Genomic DNA, 7,560 nt, shown 5'->3' with positions numbered 1-7,560 from the left:
GGTCAGAGCCGCCCACGCGTGGCGAGTGCCTGCCCACCTCAGCTCGCGCTGTCTGATGGGAGCTGTAGTCTCCTCCTCCCGGAACCGGCTGACAATTGCCGGGGAATCTGGTTGGTGGAATCTGCGCTTACCTGGCGGCTGTACCGCTCAGATTCTTTGCTGTGGCTAGAGTGCTTCTGGCCCACCCTGCTGGTATGGAAGGCACAGACACAGCTCCAGGGATTGCCATGACTGTTTCAGGCCCAAGCGAGTCCTATTTCGGAGTAGAATTCCACTGGACATAGATTCAAAAACCCTCCTTAGAATTTCCTACGTTATTAGCAGGTATTGGCTGCGATTTAAGTGCTTTGTCAAGGGGGTTTTGTCCACCAAAGTATTTGCTGTTTCTTTCACTTGTGTGTTTATATCAAGTTATCTTTTTCTCCTTAGGTACACCCTGACATATTATTTGAACATTTTCTCTTATAGTGAACTGAAATTGAGGTCTGGCCCTAGGAATCACACAGAATAAATCTAAGTACTCTTTATTGAAGATAGCTCCTGAGTACAAATGTATTAAGGGTGAGGTGCGCGCGCTTGTGTGTGTGTGTGTGTGTGTGTGTGTGTGTGGGCGCGCGCGCGCGCATGTGTATTGGAAAACTCTGGAATGAGATGCACCTTTAGCCTTCATCCTGCTGCTTATTAGTGGTGGGACTATAGGCTGATTGCCTGTCAACTGAAATAATGTGAAAAATAAAATAAAATTAAAGGGTGAGACTGTGAGTTTCAGTTTTATTCAGGGACTTGGTGAGGACCATAGTCCAAGAGACATCCTTTCAGATAGCTCTGAGGAAGTGCTCCAAAGAGGTATCGGGGGTAGTCAGCGTGTGTGTGATTTTGGAGGAGTTATGTGCCATCAAGCACACATCTTGGTAGAAGATTGCTGCAGGTCACGAGACAGAGATCTTAGTTAATGATTTTAGTGCTTTTCTAAGTTTGGGAAGATGCAAGAAATTGGGTTCATAAAATCTCCTCAAAGTATCTTAACTTTCTGAAGTCTTGTTCTGCCAGTTTTCCCAGAGCAGAGTACCTCATTCCTGATCTCCACCCTGAGCTCCTTTCAGGGTGTGTTGAAGGAAAGCAACTGCAGTGGCAAATGGCTTAATCCTTGTAGAGCTGGTTGGTGAGTGACACTGTTTAGTTGGCAAAACCTTAGTCTTCTCAACTATTAATAAGAGGAATGATCTTTTCCAGGATTAAGGTTTGTTATGTTGTTTCTTAAGCTGGAGGTAGGGGGAGAAGGGCACATTTTTTTTTGCCAAGAAAATTTTCCCAGTTTTGTCTTTCCACTTTGATTATAAGTTTTAAAATGATCACCAGTATATCCTGGATCATCTAGATAATACTGTGGGGTTTCAGTGCCTGGCTGTGTTTATGACTGTATTACTGCAAAGTGATTATCTGAAGCAGTTGTTCTCAATTGGGAGCACTGCTATGCATTTAGTAAATGTCACGGATATTATTGAAGATTCTGCAATACACGGAAGAGCCCTTACAACCAAGGATTATCTGACCCAGAATGACAATAGTGCCACAATTGATGGACCCTGTTGTAAAGAGAAAGTGTTTAAATTTTCTTCAACAGAATTGCCCAAATATGTCCTAAGAGATCTGTGAGTTTTCAATTGAGACACATTATGTATGTCCCAGTCAGGAAGGAAGCTGTCAATCAACTGCATTCTAAAAGGTGTATCTCTTCCAAACCAGACACTCATGGTTCTTCCATTTCTTTCTGAAAGGGCCTTTGCAGAAGCACTGCCCTCATCAAAGTTCTTTCTGAGCCCTCTTCTCATAAATAGAACTCACAAAAACAAAACAAAACCTTCTCAAAACTGCATAATACTCCCAAGTTAATTTATGATACGTTAATTTTCAGTATGTTAATATTTTTCACCCAGCCACTTTGCTTAATTTTCTCATCATTTTTATAGTCTTTTCTAATTGTCATAGGCTCAGAATATTAATTAGCATGGTAATAGTGGATAACCTTCTCTTCTTGACCTTAAGAATGTTTCTAGGGTTTCCCCATTTGCATAAGGCTACCATTCACTCTAGTTATATTTAGAAGAAAGATGTCTAAGTTCACAAGTACTGTTTTAAAAACTTCCTCTATTACTTTCAAAGATAAATGTTACACTTTTTCTGCAACTTGCTTTTTCACTTAATTCATTTTATTTATCTTGGGATTATTTGTGGTTCTTGAATCTAAGAATTCCTACCTTTTAACAATTCTTGAAGATCCTCAGCCATTACCTTTTTGAATAGTGCCCATCCCAAATTGTAGTCTCTCTTTATGGAATTCCAGTTTAAATGTATTTTAGATTTCTCATTCTATTCTCCACTCACTCTTCATACTTTCCACCTCTTTGTCTCTGTCCTGTTCCAACTCACTGAGTTCTTCAGCTGTATCTAATTTAGTTTGATCAGTCCAATGAAATTTTTCTAATTAAAAAATCTTTTTAATTTTAAATTTAAAAAATTTTTAAGTCCATTGAATTTTAAATTTTAGCTATTATATTTTTAATTTCTTAAGGTTCTATTAGTTCCTTGAAAAATTCTGCCTAATCACTCAATAGTCACTTCTTCCTTGCTCATATTTTTATTGCATCTTTTGTTTCTAAAGACATGAAATACAGTTACTGCATATTCAGTATGTGACTATTATGTCTAAAGTCTTTGGAGTCAAATGGACAAAGGACATGAACAGACATGTCACAGACAAGAAGCACAAATAGCCAGCTGTCATGAGGAAAAAAAAAAACATTTACTTGCAATCAGGGAAATACAGTTAAAGAAATCATATTAACATGCATCAGACTGGCAAAAATAAAAGCTTCTTAACAATCAGCACTGGTAGAACAGGGGGAAATGAGTGCTTCAGGACATTACTGGTTGGAGTGTAAAATGGTACAGCTTTTTAAGAGGGCAATTTGACCATATACAATACCACTTTAACAATTTACATTTCTTTAACACATCATTCAATTCTAAGTATCCTAGAGTACACATGTGCTCACTAACTGTAGTTCCAAATTTTTTACATAAAACAGAGGTGAATGTTTTTTGTTTTGCATGTCTGAATGGGTGAATGATGGGATTTTTTTCTTTGCTGATCATTTACTTTTGTGATTTATTCATAGTTTATTGTATTGAGATTTTAAAAAAATTATTGCTTTCTTAAACCCATCCCCTCTTTCCTCTCTCCAGCCCAGTGATCTGGGAAGGCAGTCTGTACTAGTTAACTATCCTCACCTCCCATCCCTTAACCAACTGCAGTCCACATTCTGCTCCCACTACTTCACTGAAAATGCTCTTTAGTCACCAGTTACTTCCTTATTGCTAAATCCAGTGGACTTTTCCCCACACAATTTGTATTTCTTGTCTCTGCCATATTTGACATTCTTGACTGCTTCTAGTTCCTTGGATTTTTTTCCTCCTCGATCTCTGCAACATCATGGACCCTCCATATTTCTCCCACCTGTCAGGCAGCTCTTCCTCATTCTCCTTCTCTGTCTCTGCCCTCTTCAAAACTGATGCACCCAAGAGCTGTCTTCACTTTTCTCTCTAGTGTCTCTGGGTGATTACCACTCCCATGGGTTGAACTACCACCTAAATGCTGATGACTCCCATCTCTATTCCAGCCTGGATCTCCCATCTAAATTCCGTATCATTACCTACTGGATATTTACCTGAATGCCACAGATGTCCAAGTCCCACATTTTGAAAGACGGAACTCATTAGCTCTCATCTTCTGCCCTCTAATTCACTTCTATCCACACTCACTTCATAAACTGCTCTTCTTCCTTTTCCCACTCCAGTTAAGCAGCCCCACCATCCATCTAACTGGTCATGCCAGGAACCTGGAAGACATCTTGACTAAAAACAAATTAGATCAATGGCTCCTAAGGACCTTTAAGATTAGAAAAAAAAAGTTCAAATTACTCAGCATGGCATAAAGACTTGGCCCTGTTTTGACCCTTCAGTTTTAGCTCGTCTCACACCCAGTACTCTAGCTGGTGGTACTATCAGCATATGGTAGAAAGCCATTTGGTTAAAACAGGATTGAGATAATTGACTGGTTAATTCAACAAACTTGTAACGAGCACCTATTCTTTATTACCTACTGGGTACATACAGCATTGAAGAAAACAGTCACCAGCTTCTACGTTAGTGAGGAACACTGCTTTTAAAGATGTAATCGCACAAAAAACACATAATTTAAAATCATGACAAATGCTATATAAGATGGTTTGAGAGCCTACTGATTTAGATTGTGATTAAGGAAAGAAAGGCCTTTTAGAGGAAGAGAATTGAAAGGGAGAGTTGAAGACAAAGATCAAAGGGCATTCAGGAGGCAGGGCTCTGCAATGAGATCTGGGTCCCCAATCCACACTTCTTTGCCTTGCTTTGTGAAATATTCCGCCTTTGCTAATTGGCTTTGTCAATAGAGGGTACTGGGGGAATAATGCAAGTTGATAGTGACAGGAAGGCACTTCCCTTATGGGTTCTGGTTCTCTTTTTATTCAGTGTGGGAGCCAGTGGATCAGTGTGCAGAAGACCCAATGACACTCCCAGTGGTTCTCGTGACCTGCCCTAGCTGCACCCTCAGGCCACACTTCCCCACCTGCAGCTGCTTCCACAGCAGCTTTGGCTGCACCACCTGTGACACGCTCTAGGATTGACAGAGAAAATACAGGACACCCAGTTAAATCTGGATTTCAGTTTACCAAGTAATCATTTAAGTATGTTTCATGCAACATTTGGGATTGTTTTCACTTCCTAATTCTGGCAATCCAAGCTTCCCAACCTGATAGAGCATTTCTATAGATCACTTCCACCCAGCCCACCCATCTCTGGCAATGGTAGGCAGCTTCTAAGGACCACTCTCAGGCATATTTCTTCATCAGGCTGCACCTTCTGTGGTAACCAAGCCCGCTTTGAAGAGGTCAGAAAGTCAGTGCTCTCCAGAACCCTTAGTTCCTGCGTTGTCCTCTCTGTCCTTAAGCTGCTTTACTTTGCAACTGCAACTTCTGGATCCCTTTTAGTAGTTAACCATATTTTCCTATTTAACTATTTATGCTAAAATTATTTATGTTAAAATATTTGTTAATATTTATATTAAAATTTCCCTTTTCAAAGTTTGCATTGGTTTCTGCCTCCTGACCGGACCCTGGCTGATATAAAATGTTTACTTCTTCAAGAAACTGAAAGATGAGAGTAGAAAAGAAAAGGGATTATGGGAGAGTGTAAAATGGCTTGCTGTGAAACCAGGTAAATACAGACTGCACTGCAGAAGGCACTGCAGGTCACTTTAGAGATTTTAGATTACATCCCAAATGAAGTCTGACTTTCAAGCAGGGAAGTGTCATGATCAGGTTTACATGGATAAAAGACTCCTTTGGGTTTCTGATTCTGGTAGAAATCTCAGCAGCCTGGTTTTGGATCTTTCCATTTCTTTTGGAAACCATAGGGAACAAGGAAAACATGACCACTGACTCCCACAAACAGCATCTTAAATGAAACTAGCGAGGCAGAGAAAACTTACACATTTCACATTGAGTGGAAGTGTGGTACTGGATGGGAGGCCAATTGAGTGCTGTGGGTGAAAAATAGGGAGTGAGGAGGGGGCTGGTGGTGGCAGATCTCATGAATCACCAGCAAATATTCACTCTGAGAAGACAGCCAGATCCTGAGTGGAGCCTGCTGTGGGCAGGACCACACAAGTGTATGAGTGCTGGGAGAGGCAGGGAAGGAAGGTGCATGAAGTGCCGACAGGGTCCAGAGGTGATGGCTTTCAGAAAGCAAGTTGGGGATGTCCTTGAAGACAGGAGTTAGGTCCCTTAATGTAGGAGATGAAGGAACCAAAGGAGGTCAGAGCTGGTACAGAACTTCTGAACAAGGTCACACCCCAGGGAGGACCCTTAGCTATACTTCTAATGAGACAGTTCACTGTAGCCAGAGGAGGGAGGTGAGAACCCTGGACAGGGTCTTTCTCCTTCATCCTCTTGCTGGTGCTCCAGGAAAGTCCAGTTGTTTCAAATATGAGTAGGTAGAAAGGAATAAGCACAGCATTTATACAAAGATACAGTAACTAAAAATAAAGATAGTAAAACTTACCTAGAGTTTTCTTGGAGATAACTCACAAGGAAAATGTTCCCACAAAGCAGCTGAAAATAATATACCAACATTCCAATGTGAATTTTAAAAATATAATGAAGTAAATGCAGCTCTAAGAAATACAAGAATTCAGGGAAGAGATGAAGTGAAACAGAAACTGGTAGAATTTAGGAAAACAGAAATCCAACATACAATTGGAGTTGCCAAAGAAAACCCAAGCAGTGGAATCGTACAAATATTTATGGATATAATTCAGGAAAACTTATGAAATACTGTCTCAGTGCATGTACTTAGCTCAGGGAGTGTTTCCTTTCTCATACAGTGTTTTCCCTGACAATTGCCTCTTCCCATATGCCTGATTTTCTTCTGGCATTTAATCTTCTCACATTCCCCATTGTTCTGTAAAATGTCCCACAATACAATTATCTACACAGCTCAAGCCGTCACATAATCCTAAGTCTAGCCCTCTGATCATCAGTCCGGACTGGTGGCCAGCTGCTTTTTGGTGGGGACCCTCAAATGTCAGCATCTGTCTTTCCTCTCAAGAGTTGCTTAGTTTTTCCACAGTGGGATCCTCTAAACCCTGCCTGGTGTGTGTAAGTGTGGCTGTTGGTATTCTAGTGCTGTGCATGGCTAAGGAGCTAGGGATCTCATTTATCTAGTATGTAAAACTGTGCTTAATTCCTGTTTTTTGGGTACCATCTCATCCTAGTCTAGTAACCCTGAGTCAGACATCGTTTTCCTTTTTCAGTTGAATTACTATCAGGATAACTTCAGCCTCCAACTTTAGAGGCCACAGCATACAGTCCTGTTCAACTGAGACACATTCATGTCAAGGCTCTTAAATTAAGATTTGTTTTGGAGGTATGTTCTTCAAGTTCTTAACAGTCAAAACGCAGTGACTGAAAAAATACAATAACTCCCTACCGAAAAAAAAGATTTTGTTTTTAGAAATCACCACTCTTTCATTGAAAGGGTTTCCTTTTTATTTCCTATAAACACACTTTATTTTTCTAATTTAGTTGTAACCTCAAGAGCACCCTACAGCTTAGTGAACCTAACTCTCTTTGTGGATCCAATCTAGTCCTTATCAACCGCCTTCTCAACAGTAGCAGAACTCTAACCACATACGAAAGGAAGATGAGCAAACACAGGGCCAAAACCGAAGGATACAACTAGAAATGTGAATCTCATTTTCAACAGGGAGGTAATACCAACGAGGAAAATGAGACCCAGATTTCATGAGTTAAATCTGCAGCAGTTCTTTGTGGGATTAAACAGTAACCCAATGTAAACCATGGTTTCTGGAATAAGATTTTAAAAAGATTAACAAATAAATACCTGGGTGGATGTAACAATATTTATGGCTAGACCAAAAAGAAAAAAAATCTCTCACACACAATA

Source organism: Vicugna pacos, chromosome 15 (assembly GCF_048564905.1).
Source record: "Vicugna pacos chromosome 15, VicPac4, whole genome shotgun sequence".
NCBI classification, from domain to species: domain Eukaryota; kingdom Metazoa; phylum Chordata; class Mammalia; order Artiodactyla; family Camelidae; genus Vicugna; species Vicugna pacos.
The sequence above is the reverse complement of the archived record's forward strand: the minus strand, read 5'-3'. Positions refer to the sequence as shown.